The sequence below is a fragment of the Cherax quadricarinatus genome, chromosome 54 (assembly GCF_038502225.1).
Source record: "Cherax quadricarinatus isolate ZL_2023a chromosome 54, ASM3850222v1, whole genome shotgun sequence".
Classification (NCBI taxonomy): Eukaryota; Metazoa; Arthropoda; class Malacostraca; order Decapoda; family Parastacidae; genus Cherax; species Cherax quadricarinatus.
This window is the reverse complement of record NC_091345.1, coordinates 14,563,832-14,588,137: the sequence shown is the minus strand read 5'-3', so window position 1 is coordinate 14,588,137 and position 24,306 is coordinate 14,563,832.

The window sequence follows — 24,306 nt, the reverse complement described above, 5'->3', positions numbered from 1 at the left end:
GACAGGATGTTGCTGTGTCTGACAGGATGTTGCTGTGTCTGACAGGGTGTTGCTGTGTCTGACAGGATGTTGCTGTGTCTGACAGGATGTTGCTGTGTCTGACAGGATGTTGCTGTGTGTGACAGGGTGTTGCTGTGTCTGACAGGATGTTGCTGTGTCTGACAGGATGTTGCTGTGTCAGACAGGATGTTGCTGTGTCTGACAGGATGTTGCTGTGTATGACAGGGTGTTGCTGTGTCTGACAGGGTGTTGCTGTGTCTGACAGGGTGTTGCTGTGTCTGACAGGGTGTTGCTGTGTCTGAGAGGATGTTGCTGTGTCTGACAGGGTGTTGCTGTGTCTGACAGGATGTTGCTGTGTCTGACAGGATGTTGCTGTGTCTGACAGGATGTTGCTGTGTCTGACAGGGTGTTGCTGTGTCTGACAGGGTGTTGCTGTGTCTGACAGGATGTTGCTGTGTCTGACAGGGTGTTGCTGTGTGTGACAGGGTGTTGCTGTGTCTGACAGGGTGTTGCTGTGTCTGACAGGATGTTGTTGTGTCTGACAGGATGTTGCTGTGTCTGACAGGATGTTGCTGTGTCTGACAGGGTGTTGCTGTGTCTGACAGGATATTGCTGTGTCTGACAGGATGTTGCTGTGTCTGACAGGATGTTGCTGTGTCTGAGAGGATGTTGCTGTGTCTGACAGGATGTTGCTGTGTCTGACAGGATGTTGCTGTGTCTGAGAGGATGTTGCTGTGTCTGACAGGATGTTGCTGTGTCTGACAGGATGTTGCTGTGTCTGACAGGATGTTGCTGTGTCTGACAGGATGTTGCTGTGTCTGACAGGGTGTTGCTGTGTCTGACAGGATGTTGCTGTGTCTGACAGGATGTTGCTGTGTCTGACAGGATGTTGCTGTGTCTGACAGGATGTTGCTGTGTCTGACAGGATGTTGCTGTGTCTGACAGGATGTTGCTGTGTCTGAGAGGATGTTGCTGTGTCTGACAGGATGTTGCTGTGTCTGACAGGATGTTGCTGTGTCTGACAGGATGTTGCTGTGTCTGACAGGATGTTGCTGTGTCTGACAGGGTGTTGCTGTGTCTGACAGGATGTTGCTGTGTCTGACAGGATGTTGCTGTGTCTGACAGGATGTTGCTGTGTCTGACAGGATGTTGCTGTGTCTGACAGGATGTTGCTGTGTCTGACAGGGTGTTGCTGTGTCTGACAGGATGTTGCTGTGTCTGACAGGATGTTGCTGTGTCTGACAGGATGTTGCTGTGTCTGACAGGATGTTGCTGTGTCTGACAGGATGTTGCTGTGTCTGACAGGGTGTTGCTGTGTCTGACAGGATGTTGCTGTGTCTGACAGGGTGTTGCTGTGTGTGACAGGGTGTTGCTGTGTCTGACAGGGTGTTGCTGTGTCTGACAGGGTGTTGCTGTGTCTGACAGGATGTTGCTGTGTCTGACAGGATGTTGCTGTGTCTGACAGGGTGTTGCTGTGTCTGACAGGGTGTTGCTGTGTCTGACAGGGTGTTGCTGTGTCTGACAGGGATGTAGATAAGGTGAAACCGCCTACGACTGCTTCTACTCACCTGTCTGCAGTATATAACATTTCTAATGGTTGTAATCATAACCATATTTTGTATACCGTTGGACTGGACCTCTAAGCCAGCGGAAGGCCTCGATCAGATGACTAAAAGCTTCGTCTGCGGTGTCATCATATAATTAAGACCAGCGTCAGGAAATACTTGTCCTGTTTCCTGACCAAACTTACCTAACCTAACAGATGCTGTATTCATATCAAGACTGAGGGACTGATTACATCGACTCCAGGCTGAGGGACTGATTACATCGACTCCAGGCTGAGGGACTGATTACATCGACTCCAGGCTGAGGGACTGATTACATCGACTCCAGGCTGAGGGACTGATTACATCGACTCCAGGCTGAGGGACTGATTACATCGACTCCAGGCTGAGGGACTGATTACATCGACTCCAGGCGGAGGGACTGATTACATCGACTGCAGGCTGAGGGACTGATTACATCGACTCCAGGCTGAGGGACTGATTACATCGACTCCAGGCTGAGGGACTGATTACTTCGACTCCAGGCTGAGGGACTGATTACATCGACTTCAGGCTGAGGGACTGATTACATCGACTCCAGGCTGAGGGACTGATTACATCGACTCCAGGCTGAGGGACTGATTACATCGACTCCAGGCTGAGGGACTGATTACATCGACTCCAGGCTGAGGGACTGATTACATTGACTCCAGGCTGAGAGACTGATTAGATCGACTCCAGGCTGAGGGACTGATTACATCGACTCCAGGCTGAGGGACTGATTACATCGACTACAGGCTGAGGGACTGATTACATCGACTCCAGGCTGAGGGACTGATTACATCGACTCCAGGCTGAGGGACCGATTACCTCAAACTCCTGATCTTCAACCCGCCAACGGGAGTGGGAATGATTGACTGAACATGACGCAGCCAGTCTCAGCATGAACCAGCTCAGGCAGAGAGATGAAACTAGGATTACTAATGAATGAAGATACACGTACATAATGAAAGGGATTTCCTGTACAGTTAACACTGGTGTTCCAGTTATATTAAGTTGATCATCTCTAACCTTCACGTCAACACCCGACTTCATACTTCTTGTGTCTGATTTCATACAGTAGGTTGATTATATTTTATTCGTATGGTTGTATTCATGGTTCATTTCTATTTTCTGTGAGAGACAGTGAGATATTTCCAGGACCCTGGTGGAAATGAGCCTCTTGAAGTGACTTTCTTGGTTGTCTTGCCGGGTGGTTGACACTGCTGCCGTGTAAGACACTTGTCATCACCCAAAATTTGGTTAATTGTGGTTGCATGTAACTGAATAAACTTACTTAACTTCCCTACTAATACTTGAGTTCTGGTCTCGGACCTACTTCCCTAGGCCTCTCAGGGCTGCCACTCCTCCCAGCCTGAACCGTCTTAGACTTACGGGTGCCAACCTCTCCCAATTCTTCTGCTTCACCTAATCTTTCTATTTACTCTATTCTCTATCCCTTACCCACTTCCCAAATTTTCTCTAATTTCCATACTCTAACCACTTCCCCTTCCCTCCATTTTCTACGTATTTCCATTTCCCTCTCTTCTCTGCCTCCCTTCCCCAATTCACATACTATCACTATACTTCCCTTCTCTCCCTACTCTACCTACTCTCCCAACTCTCCCTACTCTCCCTACTCTCCCTACTCTCCCCACTCTCCCTACTCTCCCTACTCTCCCTACTCTCCTACCTGCTCCCTCTCCCTACTCTCTCCCTGACTCTCTACTCTCATACTCTCCCCTACTCTCCACTCCTCCTCTCTCCTCCTCTCCTACTCTCTCTCTCTTCTACTACTCTCCTCCTCTCTACTCTCTCTCCTCCCTCCCTGTCTCTCTCCTCTCCTCCTACTCTCTCTCCCCTCTCTCTCTCCCTATCCTCTACTCTGCCTCTCTGCCTCTCTCTCTCTGCCTACTCTCCTACTCTTCCTACTCTCCCTCTCTCCCTGCTCCCCTACTCTCCCCTACTCTCCCTACTCTCTTGCCCCTCTCTCCCCCACTCCCCTACTCCTACTCTTTCTACCCTCTCTGCTCCTACTCTCCCTCTCTCCCTCTCTCCTCTCTCCCCCTACTCTCCCCTCCCTATATCTCTCTCTCTCTCTACTCTCTCCCTACTCTTCCTACTCTCCTACTCTCCCTCTCCCTCTCCTCCTCTCTGCCTCTCTCCCCTCTCCCTCTCTCCCCACTCTCCTACTCTCCTCTCTCCCTACTCTCCCTACTCTCTCTCTCTCCCTACTCTACCTCTCCTAACCATTCCCCCTTCCCTCCCATTTTCTCGTGTTCCACTTCCCTCTCTCTCTCCCTCCTCCAGTTCAACATACTATCACTATACTTCCTTCTCTCCCTCTACTGCTCTCTCCCAACTCTCCTACTCTCCCTACTCTCCCCCTCCTCTCTCCCTACTCTCCCTACTCTCCCCCTCTCCCTACTCTACCTCTCTCCCAGCTCTCCCTGCTCTCCTCTCTTCCTCTCCCTACTCTCCTACTCTCCACTCTCCCCCTCTCCCTCTCTCCTACTCCCTGCCCTCCTCTCTTTCTACTCTCCCCTACTCTCTCTCCCCACTCTCTCTCTGCTCTCCCTCTCTCCCCTCTCCCTACTCTCCCTATATCTCCCTCTCCCTACTCTCCTTACTCTCTCTCTGACTCTCCCTACTCTCTCCCCTCTCCCTATCTCCCTACTCTCCCTCTCCTCTCCCTCTCTCCTCCCCTACTCTCTCCCCACTCTCCCACTCTCCCCTACTCTCCTACTCCCCTCTCTCCTACTCCTCAGTCTCTCCTCTCTCACCCCTCTCCTACTCTCCTCTCTCCCTCTCCCTATTCTCCCCACTCTCCTACTCTCCCCTCTCCCCTCTCTCCTACTCTCCTACTCTCCACTCCCTCTCTCCCCACTCTCCCCTACTCTCCCCACTCTCCCCACTCTCCTCTCTCTCCCTCTCTCCCCTACTCTCCCCCTCTCCCTACTCCTACTCTCCTACTCTCCCCCTCTCTCTCCCCACTCTCCCTCTCTCCCCTCCCTACTCTCTACTCTCCCCTTACTCTCCCTCTCTCCTACTCTCTCTACTTTCCTACTCTCCCTACTCTCCCTACTCTCCCATCTTCCTGCTCTCCTCTCTCCTACTCTCCCCTCTCCCCTCTCTCCCTACTCTTCCTGCTCCTACCTCTCTTCCTACTCTGCTACTCCCCTACCCCTCTCCCCCTCTCTCCCTGCTCTCCCCACTCTCCCTACTCTCCTACTCTCCCTCTCCTCCCCCTCTCTCCCCACTCTCCTACTCTCCTGCTCTCCCTACTCTCCCCCACTCCCTACCTCTCCCTCTCTCCCCTCCCCTCTCCTCCCCCTACTCTCCACTCTCCCCACTCTCCCTGCTCTCCCTATATCCCCACTCTCCCCCACTCTCCTGCTCTCCCTACTCCTCCCTACTCTCCTACTCTCCCCTCTCCCTGCTCCTCCCTGCTCTCCCTCTCTCCCCACTCTCCATGCTCTCTCTCTCCCCACTCTACTCTCTCCCTCTCTCCCCACTCCCTCCCCTTCTCCCCTCTCTCCTATTCTCCCTACTCTCCCCTACTCCTCTCTCTCCTCTCCCCCACTCTCCTATCTCTCCCCCTCTCCCTCTCTCCCCTACTCTCCTCTCTCCCCACTCCTACTCTCCCCACTCTCCCTACTCTCCTACTCCCCACTCTCCTCCTCTCTCTCCCCCTCTCCCCTACTCTCCTACTCTCCTGCTCTCCTCTCTCCCCACTCTCTCTCTCCTACTCTCCCTACTCTCCATCTCCCCTCTCTCCCCTCTCTCTCTCTCTCCTCTCTCCTACTCTCCCCCTCCTACTCTCCCTGCTCTCCTACTCTCCTCTCCCCCTACTCTCCCTCTCTCCTCTCCCCACTCTCCTACTCCCTGCTCTCCCCATCTCTCCCCTCTCCCTATTCTCCCCTCTCTCCTACTCTCCCCCTCTCCTACTCTCCCTGCTCTCCTATCTCCCCTCTCTCCCCATCTCCTCTACTCCTCCTCTACTCTCCTACTCTCCTCTCTCCCTCTCTCCACTCTCCCTACTCTCCCCCTCTCCCCCTCTCCCCCACTCTCCCCTCTCTCCTACTCTCCCCACTCTCCCCCACTCTCCTATCTCCTCTCTCCTACTCTCTCCTCCCTACTCTCTCCTCTCTTCTACTCTCCCTCTCTATCCCCTCTCTCTCTCTCTCTTCCTGCCTCTTCTCTCCTGCCTGCTCTCCTGCTCTCCTCTCTCACCCTCTCCCCACTCTCCTACTCTCCTACTCTCCCCACTCTCCTCTCTCCTCTCTCCCACTCTCCCCACTCTCCCCCTCTCTCTATATCTCCTGTAATCCCTCCTCCCCTCCCCTTCCTACTCCCTCCCTACCTCCCTGCTAACTCCCTACTCTAACTCTCCCCTCCCTCTCCTCTCTCCCCTACTCTCCCCCTCTCCTCCCCTCCTCTCCCTCCCTCTCTCCTACTCCCCTCCCTCCTCTCCCCTACTCTCCCCCTACTCTCCCCTCTACTCTCCTATAATCCTACTCCCTCTCCTCCCCTCCCCAATAATCCTAACTCCCTACTCTCCCCATCTCCCTACTCTCCCTACTCTCCCCTACTCTCCCACTCTCCCCCTCTCCCCACTCTCCCCTGCTCTCCTGCCCTACTCTCCTCTCTGTATCTCCTCCTGTACTCCCCTCCCCACTCCTACCCCCTCTCTACTCTCCTGCTCCTCCCCTAACTCTCCCTCTCATCTCCCTAACTCTCTCTCCCCCTCTCCCACTCTCTCTCTCCCCTCTCTCTCCTCTCTCCTCCTCCCCTCTCCTCCTCTCCACTCCTCCCCACTCTCCTCTCCCCTCTCTCCCCTACTCCCTCTCTACTCTCCCTCTCTCCCCACTCTCTCTCCCCTCTCTGTCTCCCCCTCCCCCTCTCACTCTCCCCCACTCTCCCCTCTTCTCCCTGCTCTCCTACTCTCCTACTCTCCTACTCTCCCTCCCCTCTCCCCCTCTCCCCACTCTCCCCTACTCTACTACTCTCCTACTCTCCTCCCTACTCTCTCTCTCTCCCCTCCCTCCTCTCCCCACTCTCCCCCTCTCTCCCTCTCTCCCTCTCTCCCCCACTCTCCCTCTCTATCTACTCTCTCCCCCTCTCCCCACTCTCCTACCTCTCCACTCTCTCTCTCTCCACTCTCCCCTCTCCCCCTCTCTACTCTCCCCTACTCTCCCCTACTCTCCCCTACTCTCCCCTACTCTCCCCTCCTCTCCCCTACTCTCCTACTCTCCTCTCTCTACTCTCCTCTCTCTCTCCCACTCTCTACTCTCTCTCCCTCTCTCTCTCTCCTCTCCCCACTCTCCCCTACTCTCCTACTCTCCCTATCTCCCCTCCTCTCTCCCACTCTCCCCACTCTCCTCTCTCCTGCTCTCCCCCTACTCTCCTACTCTCCCTCTCCTACTCTCCCCTACTCTCCTGCTCCTCCCCTCTCCCCTACTCTCCCCCTACTCCCCTCTCTCCCCATCTCCCCTCTCCTCTCTCCCTGCTCTCCTACTCTCCACTCTCCTCTCTCCCTATTCTCCCCACTCTCCCTACTCTCCCTACTCTCCCCACTCTCCCCACTCTCCCCACTCTCCCTACTCTCCCTACTCTCCCCACTCTCCCCACTCTCCCTACTCTCCCTACTCTCCCTACTCTCCCTACTCTCCCTACTCTCCCTACTCTCCCCACTCTCCCTACTCTCCCTACTCTCCCTACTCTCCCTACTCTCCCTACTCTCCCCACTCTCCCCACTCTCCCTACTCTCCCTACTCTCCCCACTCTCCCCACTCTCCCCACTCTCCCCACTCTTCCTACTCTCCCTACTCTCCCTACTCTCCCTACTCTCCCTACTCTCCCCACTCTCCCCACTCTCCCCACTCTCCCTACTCTCCCTACTCTCCCTACTCTCCCTACTCTCCCCACTCTCCCCACTCTCCCTACTCTCCCTACTCTCCCCACTCTCCCCACTCTCCCTACTCTCCCTACTCTCCCTACTCTCCCTACTCTCCCTACTCTCCCTACTCTCCCTACTCTCCCCACTCTCCCTACTCTCCCCACTCTCCCCACTCTCCCCACTCTCCCTACTCTCCCTACTCTCCCTACTCTCCCTACTCTCCCTACTCTCCCTACCATTATGATGGACTCTGACAGGAAGACGGAAGTTTCCGATGCCATTTTTCTGTCTGAATATTTTACCCGAAATTTGTTGCTGTATCAGTGACCACCCTGTGTGTGACCACCCTGTGTGTGACCACCCTGTGTGTGACCACCCTGTGTGTGACCACCCTGTGTGTGACCACCCTGTGTGTGACCACCCTGTGTGTGACCACCCTGTGTGTGACCACCCTGTGTGTGACCACCCTGTGTGTGACCACCCTGTGTGTGACCATTCTGTGTGACCACCCTGTGTGTGACCATTCTGTGTGACCACCCTGTTTGTGACCATTCTGTGTGTGACCATTCTGTGTGTGACCATTCTGTGTGACCACCCTGTGTGTGACCATTCTGTGTGACCACCCTGTGTGTGACCATTCTGTGTGACCACCCTGTGTGTGACCATTCTGTGTGACCACCCTGTGTGTGACCATTCTGTGTGACCACCCTGTGTGACTACCCTGTGTGTGACCATTCTGTGTGACCACCCTATGTGTGACCATTCTGTGTGACCACCCTGTGTGTGACCATTCTGTGTGACCACCCTGTGTTTGACCATTCTGAGTGACCACCCTGTTTGTGACCATTCTGTGTGACCACCCTGTGTGTGACCATTCTGTGTGACCACCCTGTGTGACCACCCTGTGTGTGACCACCCTGTGTGTTACCATTCTGTGTGACTATCCTGTGTGACCACCCTGTGTGTGACCATTCTGTGTGACCACGCTGTGTGACCACCCTGTGTGTGACCACCCTGTGTGACCACCCTGTGTGTGACCACCCTGTGTGACCACCCTGTGTGTGACCACCCTGTGTGACCACCCTGTGTGTGACCACCCTGTGTGACCACCCTGTGTGTGACCATTCTGTGTGACCACCCTGTGTGTGACCATTCTGTGTGACCACCCTGTGTGACCACCCTGTGTGTGACCACCCTGTGTGTTACCATTCTGTGTGACCATCCTGTGTGACCTCCCTGTGTGTGACCATTCTGTGTGACCACCCTGTGTGACCACCCTGTGTGTGACCACCCTGTGTGACCACCCTGTGTGTGACCACTTTGTGTGACCACCCTGTGTGTGACCACCCTGTGTGACCACCCTGTGTGTGACCACTTTGTGTGACCACCCTGTGTGTGACCACCCTGTGTGACCACCCTGTGTGTGACCACCCTGTGTGACCACCCTGTGTGTGACCACTTTGTGTGACCACCCTGTGTGTGACCATTCTGTGTGACCACCCTGTGTGTGACCATTCTGTGTGACCACCCTGTGTGACCACCCTGTGTGTGACCACCCTGTGTGTTACCATTCTGTGTGACCATCCTGTGTGACCTTCCTGTGTGTGACCATTCTGTGTGACCACCCTGTGTGACCACCCTGTGTGTGACCACCCTGTGTGACCACCCTGTGTGTGACCACTTTGTGTGACCACCCTGTGTGTGACCACCCTGTGTGACCACCCTGTGTGTGACCACTTTGTGTGACCACCCTGTGTGTGACCACCCTGTGTGACCACCCTGTGTGTGACCACCCTGTGTGACCACCCTGTGTGTGACCACCCTGTGTGACCACCCTGTGTGTGACCACCCTGTGTGACCACCCTGTGTGTGACCACTTTGTGTGACCACCCTGTGTGTGACCACCCTGTGTGACCACCCTGTGTGTGACCACTTTGTGTGACCACCCTGTGTGTGACCACCCTGTGTGACCACCCTGTGTGTGACCACTTTGTGTGACCACCCTGTGTGTGACCACTTTGTGTGACCACCCTGTGTGTGACCACCCTGTGCGACCACCCTGTGTGTGACCACCCTGTGTGACCACCCTGTGTGTGACCACCCTGTGCGACCACCCTGTGTGTGACCACCCTGTGTGACCGCCCTGTGTGTGACCACCCTGTGCGACCACCCTGTGTGTGACCACCCTGTGTGACCACCCTGTGTGTGACCATTGTGTGTGACCACCCTGTGTGACCACCCTGTATGTGTTGTCACAGTGTGGCCACATATACGTTGTTTCTCTCCCTTTTCTAGTTGCGTCCTCCCTCCCTCAGGCTGTGTCATGCAGTGGCTGTGTCATGCAGTGGCTGTGTCATGCAGTGGCTGTGTCAGGCAGTACTCGTCATTATGGGCTGCTAGTCAGGCTTGTCCTTCTCTTGCCTACGTCCCAGTTTCCCCTCATGTCTGCTGTCTGTCCTGTTCTCTCTTCCCAGGGTGAGGGAGAGGATTTATAGACCTATCCAAATGATCTTTTTTTTAGATCTAAATGTGTTTATATTATTATTATTGCCTTTATTATTGTTAATTTTTTGATAGTTGCGACCTATTATATCAGTGGCCTTTTATAATAGTTGTGACCTTTTATGACAGGTGTGACCTTTCATGATAGTTCTTTCCTTTCATGGTAGTTGTGACCTTTTATGGCAGTTGTGACCTTTTATGGTAGTTGTGACCTTTTGTGATAGTTGTGACCTTTTATAGTAGTTGTGACGTGTTGTGACGTTTTATGATAGTTGTGACCTTTTATGGTAGTTGTGACCTTAAAGGTGAACATGATTTTGGTAGGAATTTCTAACTCAAAGAATTTAAAAATTAAAAAAAATTACTACCTTCCTGCACACACGTGATCGTTCATACAGTCATACATCCCTCATACACCCGTCATACATCCCTCATACACCCGTCATACATCCCTCATACACCCGTCATACATCCCTCATACACCCGTCATACATCCCTCATACACCCGTCATACATCCCTCATACACCCGTCATACATCCCTCATACACCCGTCATACATCCCTCATACACCCGTCATACATCCCTCATACACCCGTCATACATCCCTCATACACCCGTCATACATCCCTCATACACCCGTCATACATCCCTCATACACCCGTCATACATCCCTCATACACCCGTCATACATCCTTCATACACCCGTCATACATCCCTCATACACCCGTCATACATCCCTCATACACACCTGTCATACATCCCTCATACACCCGTCATACTTCCCTCATACACCCGTCATACATCCCTCATACACCCGTCATACATCCCTCATACACCCGTCATACATCCCTCATACACCCGTCATACATCCCTCATACACCCGTCATACATCCCTCATACACCCGTCATACATCCTTCATACACCCGTCATACATCCCTCATACACCCGTCATACATCCCTCATACACCCGTCATACATCCCTCATACACCCGTCATACATCCCTCATACACCCGTCGTACATCCCTCATACACCCGTCATACATCCCTCATACACCCGTCATACATCCCTCATACACCCGTCATACATCCTTCATACACCCGTCATACATCCCTCATACACCCGTCATACATCCCTCATACACCCGTCATACATCCCTCATACACCCGTCATACATCCCTCATACACCCGTCATACATCCATCATACACCCGTCATACATCCCTCATACACCCGTCATACATCCCTCATACACCCGTCATACATCCCTCATACACCCGTCATACATCCCTCATACATCCTTTATAGTCATACATATCTCATGCAGTCATACACTCCTCATACATCCTACATAGGTTCTTTAATATGTGCATCCATTCCTCATACAGCCATACATTGCTTATACATTCCTCATACAGTCATTATTCCTTTCTTCTCTCTCTCTCTCTCTCTCTCTCTCTCTCTCTCTCTCTCTCTCTCTCTCTCTCTCTCTCTCTCTCTCTCTCTCTCTCCCTCTCTTGTGATGACCATCCTCTAATTAATTTTGTCGTAGGAAAACCCATTGATGTCTATCAGAAATATATTTTAGTGAGAAGGAAGGGGTGTTGTTGGGAGGGGTAACGAGGGAAGGGGTTGTGAGGGGAGAAGGGTAGTGAGGGGAGGGGTAGTGAGGGGAAGGGTAGTGAGGGGAAGGGTAGTGAGGGGAGGGGTAGTGAGGGGAAGGGCAGTGAGGGGAGGGGTAGTGAGGGGAGGGGCATTGTAGAAAGGGTTTTAATTTAAAGGGTACTGATAAGAGGGGTGATGATGGAAGAGTATTGGGAGAGAGACACAGACAGGCAGAGACAGAGAGACAGACAGACAGAGAGGGGGAGACAGATCAGCCTTCTCTGTGGAAAGAGGAAAATGTAGTTATTGTCAATAAAGAAAGGAGCAGAGCGGAAATCACCAACTTAAGACCAGTGTCACTGCTATGAATCACTGGTAAGATCCTTGAGACAATATTCTCACTGCAGATGACAGCATTTTTCGACTACAACTCACTTATCTATGAGCGTCAGTATGGCTTCAGAAAAGGTCACTCTGCTGCCGATCTTCTGTTAAACCTCTCCACTATATGGCACAAGTCACTGGATGAATCCAAAGGTAGCTGTGTAGTAGCACTGGACATTGCTGGTGCTTTCGACCAAGAGGGGCACCAGGGACTCTTGGCAAAATTGCAAGCACTGGGAGTCGCCGGCTCTTCACTATGCCTCCTCAGTGATTACCTTCAAGGGAGATCTCGAAACGTAGTTCTCAATGGAACAGAGTTAAGAAGACACTCATTTGGTCCAAGTGTTCCACAGGGAAGTGTGCTTCGTCCATTGTTGATGTTTATTTCAAGGGCCTTCTGAAACTCATGTGAGAAACACATGCATATGTAGACAAGGGGGGACAATGCCAGCTGCTCTCAGTTACATCAATCACTAGTTTTCAGTTATATCAGCCTGGAGGAAACGTTGGAAGATCACTTTGCTCCTAAGAAAACACAAATGATGATCTCTAGGTACCCTGATAGTAATGCCGGAGTAGTAGTAAGAATGATGGTCTAGGTACCATGATTGTAATGCTGGTGAAGAGGTAAGAATGATGGTCTAGGTACCATGATGGTAATGCTGGAGCAGTGGTAAGAATGATGGTCTAGGTACCATGATGGTAATGCTGGAGCAGTGGTAAGAATGAATGGGAGAGTTTTGGAACCTGGGGATGAGGTTGATACCCTTGGGTGAAATTTGATTCCAAACTGACTATGAAGAACCATGTAGTAAATCTTGCAAACAAAGCGGCCAGGAAGCTAACAGCACTTAGACATATCTCGCACAGTAGAGGCTACAAGGCTGTATGAGGCACAGGTGTGCTCACACCTTGAGTATGCTCCACTTTCTTGGATTGGCTGCCCACATCTCAAATACGACTTCCTAACAGAATAGAGAACAGAGCAAGACGGCTCATCTCTCGTCTGGACCCAGCCTGGACAGATCTGTCATTTCAGCAAAGTCATCAACACAGGAGAGATGTGAGTGACCCTACAGTTATTTATATGACCAATGTTGTCAAGGTACCACACATGGCCCCTCTTCATGGACAGCGACAAGACAACTTCTACACAACAAGACGGGCAGCAAGCTGCAACTACACTCTGGCTGTACCTTTACACAACAAGACGGGCAGCAAGCTGCAACTACACTCTGGCTGTACCTTTACACAACAAGACGGGCAGCAAGCTGCAACTACACTCTGGCTGTACCTTTACACAACAAGACGGGCAGCAAACTGCAACTACACTCTGGCTGTACCTTTACACAACAAGACGGGCAGCAAGCTGCAACTACACTCTGGCTGTACCTTTACACAACAAGACGGGCAGCAAGCTGCAACTACACTCTTGCTGTACCCTTCTTAAGAACGCCATTTCATCTAAGATCATTCATTCCTATAATGACTCGAGTCTGGAACATGTTCATACATGTTCATACTGCATAACGACATCAATGAAATAAAGTGAACTGACCAAATGAAATCTCTGGCCCATCAATGGCTCCAACTTCCTCTTATTCCTTATGTGAATGTCTTGTAACAATAAAGAAAAGGCTCTCAAATAAGCTGAAGTAGGTAAGAGTCCTGGTAAATAAAGGCAGGAACTCTTAACCGAGCCATGTAAAACCAAAGAGCAAAAAAAAAAAAAGGAGAATGTAGAGGAATGATGGTGGAGAAATGAGTTGAGGTAACGAGTGAGTGGGGGGAAATAGTCATGTCTCTATTACCCCTTCCCCTAGCCTCCCCTCCCCTCCCCTCCCCTACCCTACCCTCCCCTCCCCTCCCCTCCCCTCCCCTCCCCTCCTCTCCCCTCCCCTCCCCTCTCCCTTCCTTCCCTTCCTGACACGTTCAGAGTCACGCTCAGAATTCAGAATTCTCAGGGCCAATTAAGAATTTTTTTTCGACCCCCTCTCTCTCAGGAATCGGAATTTTCCCCCCCACATAAGTCTCACCTGAAATTCTCGCCCCCTAATTCTATACAGTTTCTCCTCCGGAGTTCTCAAATTCCCAGAGGCAATTAGGAATTTTTGTCCACCAGGTATTTTTGTCCACCAATTGAAATTCTCGCATTTAATTCTAAAATGTTTTGGTAACTCTGTCACGAGAGAAACACACTAGACGTCATTCATATGTATATATATATATATATATATATATATATATATATATATATATATATATATATATATATATATATATATATATATATATATATATATATATATATATATATATATATATATATATATATATATATATATATATATATATATATATATATATATATATATATACATATAATGTGTGTGTGTGTGTGTGTGTGTGTGTGTGTGTGTGTGTGTGTGTGTGTGTGTGTGTGTGTACTCACCTAATTGTACTCACCTAATTGTGGTTGCAGGGGTCGAGACTCAGCTCCTGGCCCCGCCTCTTCACTGATCGCTACTGGATCCTCTCTCTCTCTGCTTCCTGAGCTTTGTCATACCTCTTCTTAAAACTATGTATGGTTCCTGCCTCCACTACTTCACTTGCTAGGCTATTCCACTTGCTGACTACTCTATGACTGAAGAAATACTTCCTAACATCCCTTTGATTCATCTGAGTCTTCAACTTCCAATTGTGACCTCTTGTGTCTGTGTCCCTTCTCTGGAACATCCCGTCTTTGTCCACCTTGTCTATTCCGCGCAGTATTTTATATGTCGTTATCATGTCTCCCCTGACCCTCCTGTCCTCCAGTGTCGTCAGGCCGATTTCCCTCAACCTTTCTTCGTAGGACAATCCCCGTAGCTCTGGGACTAGTCTTGTTGCAAACCTTTGCACTTTCTCTAATTTCTTGACGTGCTTGACTAGGTGTGGATTCCAAACTGGTGCTGCATACTCCAGTATGAGCCTGACGTAAATGGTATACAGAGTCTTAAACGAATCCTTACTGAGGTATCGGAACGCTATCCGTAGGTTTGCCAGGCGCCCGTATGCTGCAGCAGTTATCTGATTGATGTGCGCCTCAGGAGATATGCTCGGTGTTATGGTCACCCCCAGATCTTTTTCCTTGAGTGAGGTTTGCAGTCTTTGGCCATCTAAACTACATTGTGTCTGCGGTCTTCTTTGCACTTCCCCAATCTTCATGACTTTGCATTTGGCAGGGTTAAATTCAAGGAGCCAGTTGTTGGACCAGGCTTGTAGCCTGTCCAGGTCTCTTTGTAGTCCTGCCTGATCCTCGTCCGATTTGATTCTTCTCATTAACTTCGCATCATCTGCAAACAAGGACACTTCTGAGTCTATCCCTTCCGTTATGTCGTTCACATATACCAAGAACAGCACAGGTCCTAGGACTGACCCCTGTGGAAGCCCGCTTGTCACAGGCGCCCACTCTGACACCTCGTCGCGTACCATGACACGTTGTTGCCTCCCTGTCAGGTATTCTCTGATCCATTGCAGTGCCTTTCCTGTTATGTGTGCCTGATCCTCTAGCTTTTGCAGTAACCTCTTGTGAGGAACTGTGTCGAAGGCCTTCTTGCAGTCCAAAAATATGCAGTCGATCCACCCCTCTCTCTGTTGTCTTACTTCTGTCACCTTGTCATAAAACTCTAGTAGGTTTGTGACACAGGATTTTCCTTCCCTGAAACCGTGCTGGTTGTCAATTATACACTTGTTTCTTTCCAGGTGCTCCACCACTCTCCTCCTGATGATCTTCTCCATGACCTTGCATACTATACACGTTAGTGATACAGGTCTGTAGTTTAGTGCCTCATGTCTGTTTCCCTTTTTAAAAATTGAGACTACATTTGCTATTTTCCATACCTCAGGGAGTTGCCCAGTTTCAAATGATGTGTTGAAGATCTTTGTTAATGGCTCACACAATATCTCTGCTCCCTCTTTAAGGACCCATGGAGAGATGTTGTCTGGTCCCACCGCCTTTGAGGTGTCAAGTTCGCATAGCAGCTTCTTCACCTCCTCCTTGGTTATATGTACCTCATCCAGCACTTGCTGGTGTGCCCCCCTGTTCTGATTTCTTGGAGTCCTACTGCTTTCCACTGAAAATACCTCTTTAAATCTTGTGTTGAGCTCCTGACATACCTCTTGGTCGTTTCTTGTGAATTCCCCATCACCCTTCCTCAGTCTGATTACCTGGTCCTTGACTGTTGTTTTCCTCCTGATGTGGCTGTACAACAGCTTCGGGTCAGTCTTTACTTTTGATGCTATGTCATTTTCATATTGTCTCTGAGCCTCCCTTCTTATCTGTGCATATTCGTTTCTGGCTCTTCGGCTGATTTCTTTATTTTCCTGAGTTCTCTGTCTTCTGTACCTTTTCCATTCTCTAGTACACCTAGTTTTTGCCTCCCTACACCTTTGGGTGAACCAAGGACTCGTTCTGTTCTTCCCATTATTTCTGTTTCCCTTGGGAACAAACCTCTCCTCTGCCTCCTTGCATTTTGTTGCTACATAGTCCATCATTTCTTGTACTGGTTTTCCTGTCAGTTCCCTCTCCCACTGAATGTCTTGAAGGAAGTTCCTCATGCCTGAGTAGTTCCCCCTTTTGTAGTTTGGTTTTTCCCAGCCAATTCCTGCTACTCTCTCCACTTGGAGCTCAACTATGTAGTCGAAGCACAGAACCACATGATCACTAGCTCCCAGGGGCCTTTCGTACATGATACCCTCGATGTCCGAACTACTCATGGTGAATACAAGGTCCAACCTTGCTGGTTCATCCTCTCCTCTCTCTCTGGTAGTGTCTCTAACATGTTGATGCATGAGGTTTTCCAGTACCACATCCATCATCTTGGCTCTCCATGTTTCGGGGCCCCCATGGGGCTCCAGGTTTTCCCAGTCAATCTCCTTGTGATTGAAATCACCCATAACTAGTAACTTTGCTCCCCCCATGTGTGCTCTCCTGGCCACCTCGGCTAGTGTGTCGATCATTGCTCTGTTGCTCTCATCGTATTCTTCTCTTGGCCTCCTGCAGTTCTGTGGTGGGTTGTACATTACTGCAATTATCACCTTATGTCCCTCAGACTGGATTGTTCCTACTAAGTAGTCCCTTTCGCCCATGCCATCCATTCCTTCCATTTTCTCAAAATCCCACTGGTTTTTAATGAGCAGTGCAACTCCTCCTCCCCATCTCCTCCCTCTGTCTTTCCTGAGGATTTGGTATCCGGATGGAAAGATTGAATCTGTTATTATTCTGGTGAGTTTTGTTTCTGTGAGTGCTATTATGTCTGGGGATGTCTCTTTGATTCTTTCGTGCCACTCCTCATACTTGTTTGTTATTCCATCTGCATTTGTATACCACACCTTCAACTTCTTTTCTAAGACTGTGGTCTGGGAGGTATATTGGGGTTGGGGAAGTGGGAGACCTGGTAAGGAACTATGGGTTGTTGCTGTGGGGGTGGAGTTTGTAATGTAGTGGGTGGGGGCATTGGATGTGGCATGGGTGTTTTGATTTAGAGTGTTTGGTTGCACTGGGGTTGACCTGGTTGAGAGGCTTCTATAGGAAGTTGTGAGGGAGGCTGTATTTGATCTTCTTCCTGGGTCTGGGATCTCCTGTCTGTCTTCTCCATCCCCTCTCTTTCCTCCTTTCGCCTTCGTACCATCTCTCTCAGTTTCTGCCTTTCTTTTTGTGTTCTGTCGCGGTCAAGATACACCTTCCTGTATGCCGGCATGTCCCTTAATCGTGCTTTCTCCTGCAGGATCCTGGTCCGAGTCGCTTCTGCCTTGAAGGTCACTTTCACTGGCCGGGTTCTTTTTTTTACAAACCCCCCTATTCTCCGAAAATTTTCCAGCTGGGTCATGTCGTCTTCTCCTATTGCTTTCATGATGCTTTCAATTGCTTTTTTTCCCCTTGTTTTCTTGCTTCATATGTTTCCCCTTCAACTTCCTGTAGCCCATACACAAAGACTGACCTCACCCTTTCATTCTCCCACTGCATATCCCTGTGTATCCCCTCATTTAATTAGGTTTCCTGCACTGCAGCTTTCCTTTCTTCAGTTTCACTGGCTAATGTACTTGGGCTCAGTGGCCTGTCATTTTCCCTTCTCGGCTTTCCTTGGGCTCTGTTGTTGTCTGTTAGGGCCTCCACATAAAGCTTAGCTCTTTCATTTGCTACAGTCTCCTCTGATAGAGCTTCTCCATGCAGTTGTGCCCCTTCTTTCCCTACAGTCCCCTTATTTGTGGCTGAGGTAGCAGTCTCTGTTGTCAATCCCAAAATGTTCTTTAGTTCTTTAGGCTGTTTCAGATTTTTCAGTTCCTCTTCTAAACTCTGTATCCTAGCCTCTGCTGCTTTGACATGCCACCTCCCACTTCCTGCTTTCCATATCTATCCTCTCTTCCATTCTCATGCTAAGTTCTTCTAGTTTCTTTTCCCATTCATGATCTCTTTTTATGAGCTCTGCTGCCCAATCTTCCTTTGCAGCTTCCTCCTCCTGTCCCTTCGTTTTTCTTGTTGCTCTCTGACAACCCATTTTTGTTTTATCCTGATTGCCTCAGAGTGGGAAACCTATTAGTTCTGTATGTTAGGTTAGTAGTGTGTATGTCAGAGTGTGGGGGGGAGGTAGTGGAGGAACTGTGGCTATGTGGGAGAGGGGTGGGGAGGGGGAGGGTGTGTGTGTGTGTGTGTGTGTGTGTGTGTGTGTGTGTGTGTGTGTGTGTGTGTGTGTGTGTGTGTGTGAGTGTGTGTGTGTGTGTGTGTGTGTGTGTGTGTGTGTGTGTGTGGGTGTACTCACCTATTTGTACTCACCTATTTGTGGTTGCAGGGGTCGAGTCCTAGCTCCTGGCCCCGCCTCTTCACCGGTTGCTACTAGACCCTCTCTCTCCCCGCTCCATGAGCTTTATCAAACCTCGTCTTAAAACTGTGTATGGTTCCTGCCTCCACTACGTCATTTTCTAGGCTATTCCACTGCCTTACAACTCTATGACTGAAGAAATACTTCCTACTATCTCTCTGACTCATTTGTGTCTTCAACTTCCAATTGTGGCCTCTTGTTTCTGTGTCCCCTCCCTGGAACATCCTGTCCTTGTCCACCTTGTCTATTCCACGCAGTATTTTATATGTCGTTATCATGTCTCCCCTGACCCTCCTGTCCTCCAGTGTCGTCAGGCCGATTTCCCTTAATCTTTCTTCATAGGACATTCCCCTTAGCTCTGGAACTAACCTTGTTGCAAACCTTTGTACTTTCTCTAGTTTCTTGACGTGCTTTATCAAGTGCGGGTTCCAAACAGGTGCTGCATACTCCAGTATGGGCCTGACATACACGGTGTACAGTGTCTTGAATGATTCCTTACTAAGGTGTCGGAATGCTGTTCTCAGGTTTGCCAGGCGCCCATATGCTGCAGCAGTTATCTGATTGATGTGTGCTTCCGGAGACATGCTCGGTGTTATACTCACCCCAAGATCTTTCTCCTTGAGTGAGGTTTGCAGTCTTTGGCCACCTAGCCTATACTCTGTCTGTGGTCTTCTGTGCCCTTCCCCTATCTTCATGACTTTGCATTTGGCAGGATTAAATTCGAGAAGCCATTTGCTGGACCAGGTGTCCAGTCTGTCCAGGTCTCTTTGAAGTCCTCCCTGGTCCTCATCAGATTTAATTCTCCTCATTAACTTCACATCATCTGCAAACAGGGACACTTCTGAGTCTAACCCTTCCGTCATGTCGTTCACATATACCAAAAATAGCACTGGTCCTAGGACCGACCCCTGTGGGACCCCGCTCGTCACAGGTGCCCACTGTGATACATCATTACGTACCATGACTGGTTGTTGCCTCCCTGTCAGGTATTCTCTGATCCATTGCAGTGCTCTTCCTGTTATATGCGCCTGATGCTCTAGCTTCTGCACTAATCTCTTGTGAGGAACTGTGTCAAAGGCCTTCTTGCAGTCCAAGAAGATGCAATCAACCCACCCCTCTCTCTCTTGTCTTACTTCTGTTATTTTATCGTAAAACTCCAGAAGGTTTGTTACACAGGATTTGCCTTCCGTGAATCCGTGCTGGTTGGTGAACAGGGTGTGTGTGTGTGGGTGTGTGTGTGCGGGTGTCGGTGTGTGTGTGTGTGTGTGTGTGTGTGTGTGTGTGTGTGTGTGTGTGTGTGTGTGTGTGTACTCACCTAGTTGAGGTTGCGAGGGTCGAGTCCGAGCTAAGGGTGTGTGGGTGTGGGTATTTGTGTGTGTGTGTGTGTGTGTGTGTGTGTGTGTGTGTGTGTGTGTGTGTGTGTGTGGGTGTACTCATCTAGTTGTACTCACCTAGTTGAGGTTGCAGGGGTCGAGTGCAAGCTCCTGGCCCCGCCTCTTCACTGGTCGCCACTAGGTCACTCTCCCTGAACCATGAGCTTCATCGTACCTCTGCTTAAAGCTATGTATGGATCCTGCCTCCACTACATCGCTTCCCAAACTATTCCACTTCCTGACTACTCTGTGGCTGAAGAAATACTTCCTAACATCCCTTTGATTCATCTGTGTCTTCAGCTTCCAACTGTGTCCACGTGTTGCTGTGTCCAGTCTCTGGAACATCCTGTCTTTGTCCACCTTGTCAATTCCTCTCAGTATTTTGTAAGTCGTTATCATGTCCCCCCTATCTCTCCTGTCCTCCAGTGTCGTCAGGTTGATTTCCCTTAACCTCTCCTCATAGGACATGCCTCTTAACTCTGGGACTAGTCTTGTTGCAAACCTTTGCACTTTCTCTAGTTTCTTTACATGCTTGGCTAGGTGTGGGTTCCAAACTGGTGCCGCATACTCCAATATGGGCCTAACGTACACGGTGTACAGGGTCCTGAACGATTCCTTATTAAGTAGTCGGAATGCTGTTCTGAGGTTTGCCAGGCGCCCATATGCTGCGGCAGTTATTTGGTTGATGTGCGCTTCAGAGTGATGTTTGTAGTCTCTGGCCCCCTAGGCTGTACTCCGTCTGCGGTCTTCTTTGCCCTTCCCCAATCCTCATGACTTTGCATTTGGTGGGATTGAACTCCAGGAGCCAGTTGCTGGACCAGGTCTGCAGCCTGTCCAGATCCCTTTGTATTTCTGCCTGGTCTTCGATCGAATAAACTCTTCTCATCAACTTCACGTCATCTGCAAACAGGGACACCTCGGAGTTTATTCCTTCCGTCATGTCGTTCACGAATACCAGAAACAGCACTGGTCCTAGGACTGACCCCTGTGGGACCCCGCTGGTCACAGGTGCCCACTCTGACACCTCGCCACGTACCATTACTCGCTGCTGTCTTCCTGGCAAGTATTCCCTGATCCATTGCAGTGCCTTCCCTGTTATCCCTGCTTGGCCCTCCAGTTTTTGCACTAATCTCTTGTGTGGTACTGTGTCAAACGCCTTCTTGCAGTCCAAGAAAATGCAATCCACCCACCCCTCTCTCTCTTGTCTTACTGCTGTCACCATGTCATAGAACTCCAGTAGGTTTGTGACACAGGATTTCCCGTCTCTGAAACCATGTTGGCTGCTGGTGATGAGATCATTCCTTTCTAGATGTTCCACCATTCTTCTCCTGACAATCTTTTCCATGATTTTGCATACTATACATGTCAATGACACTGGTCTGTAGTTTAGTGCTTCATGTCTGTTTCCTTTTCTAAAGATTGGGACCACATTTGCTGTCTTCCATGCCTCAGGCAATCTCCCTGTTTCGATAGATGTATTGAATATTGTTGTTAGGGGTACACATAGAGCCTCTGCTCCCTCTCTCAGGACCCATGGAGAGATGTTGTCTGGCCCCATTGCCTTTGAAGTATCTAGCTCACTCAGAAGCCTTTCCACTTCTTCCTCGGTTGTGTGTACTGTGTCCAGCACATGGTCGTGTACCCCACCTCTCCGTCTTTCTGGAGCCCCTTCTGTCTCCTCTGTGAACACTTCTTTGAATCTCTTGTTGAGTTCCTCACATACTTCACGGTCATTTCTTGTTGTCTCTCCTCCTTCCTTCCTTAGCCTGATTACCTTTTCCTTGACGGTTGTTTTCTTCCTGATGTGGCTGTATAACAGCTTCGGGTCAGATTTGGCTTTTGCTGCTATGTCGTTTTCATATTGACGTTGGACCTCCCTTCATATCTGTGCATATTCGTTTCTGGCTCTACGACTGCTCTCCTTATTCTCCTGGGTCCTTTGCCTTCTATATTTCTTCCATTCCCTAGCACAATTGGTTTTTGCCTCCTTGCACCTTTGGGTGAACCATGGGCTCATCCTGGCTTTTCCATTATTCCTGTTACCCTTGGGTACAAACCTCTCCTCAGCCTCCTTGCACATTGTTGCTACATATTCCATCATCTCATTAATTGGCTTCTCTGCCAGTTCTCTGTCCCACTTAACCTCATTCAGGAAGTTCCTCATTCCTGTGTAGTCCCCTTTCCTGTAGTTTGGTTTCATTTGTCCTGGCCTTCCTGCTTCCCCCTCCACTTGTAGCTCTACTGTGTATTCGAAGCTCAAAACCACATGATCGCTGGCTCCAAGGGGTCTTTCATATGTGATGTCCTCAATATCTGCACTACTCAAGGTGAATACTAAGTCCAGTCTTGCTGGTTCATCCTCTCCTCTCTCTCTTGTAGTGTCCCTTACGTGTTGGTACATGAAGTTTTCCAGTACCACCTCCATCATCTTAGCCCTCTATGTATCTTGGCCCCCATGTGGCTCCAAGTTCTCCCATTTGATCTCCTTGTGGTTAAAGTCGCCCATGATCAGGAGCTTTGCCCTGCATGCATGAGCTCTTCTCGCCACTGCAGCCAGTGTGTCAACCATCGCTCTATTGCTCTCGTCATACTCTTGCCTTGGCCTCCTGCTGTTCTGTGGTGGGTTATACATCACTGCAATTATCACCTTGGGACCACCAGAGTGAAGCGTTCCCGCTATGTAATCATTTTCTTCTCCGCTGTCTCCTCTCTCCAGCTCATCAAAATTCCATCGGTGTTTGATCAGCAATGCCACTCCTCCACCCCCCCTGTTCCTTCTGTCTTTTCTCAGGATCTGGTATCACGCTGGAAAGATGGCATCTGTTATCATACCTGTAAGCTTGGTTTCTGTGATCGCTATGATGTCTGGTGATGCCTCTTTGACTCTTTCATGCCACTCCTCCCACTTGTTTGTTATTCCATCAGCGTTTGTGTACCATACCTTCAGTTTCCTTTCCAACACTGTGGTTTGGGGGGCCTGTGGGGGTGGGAGACCTGGTAGCATACTGTGGGATTCTATGGTTGGGAGTTGGGTGGAAGCTGTGGGTATGGATTGTATTGTGTGTTGGGATGGTGTGATAGGTTGTGGGGTTCTGAGGATAGTTGTGTGTGTGCTTGCCCTTGCTGCTCTGTTATCCTCTGACTGACCTCTGCTGGTTCCATCCTTGTCTCCTTTCCTAGCTCCTTTCGCTTTTTTGTCCTCTCCCTCAGCTGCTGTCTCTCTGTTTGTGTTCTGTCTCTGTCTAGGAACACCTTCTTGTACTCTTCCGAGCTTTTCAACCTTGGTTTCTCTTGGAGGATCCTGTTCCGCACTGTTTCCGTCCTGAGAATCAGCTTGATCGGTCGGTTTCTCCCCTTCATGTACCCCCCTATTCTCTGAAAATTTACAATCTCATCCATGTCTTCTCCCCCTATTTCCGTGATGATTTTCTCAATCTCGTTTCTTTCTTCCTGCCATCTTTCAGTGTGTGTCCTTTCCTCTCTCTCCCGAAGCCCATGGATAATCACTGATTTTGCCCTTTCCTTCTCCCATTGCCTTTCCCTCTGTGACTCTGGTTCCTGTCTGTATGTGGTCATTTTCTCCCTTGATTTTTCCAGTGGCTCTTGGTAGCATGGTTGTGCCTCAGCATTCGACCTATCTCCCTCTCCATCTGCACCCATCTGCTCTTCCCTTCCACTCCCTGGCCCTTCTTTGCAGGCTGATATGACCTTAGCATAATTCAAATCTCCTTCCTTCCTGTTCAGCCTCTCATCTTCGTATGGTGTGTCTTCTCTGGTCACTGCCCCTGAGACTTGCTTCAGCCTGTTTACCTCAAAATCTAGGACCTTTACCCTGGCTACTGCAGTTTCGACTTGTGCCTCCCAATTCTTCGTCTCCTTCTCCAACCTCTTTTCCCATTTCACAGAGAGCTCTTTCTCCATTTTTTCAGAAAGCTCTCCTAATTTTCTCTCCCATTCTTGCTATCCTTTTCCACTGTTCCTCCATCCATTCCTCCCTACCAGTACCATTGTCATCTGATCCCTGATTCCTGCGAGTCCCAACCATTTTTTTTTGTTAGTGAAAGAGAGAGAGAAAGAGAAAAAGAAAAAGGGGGAGAGAG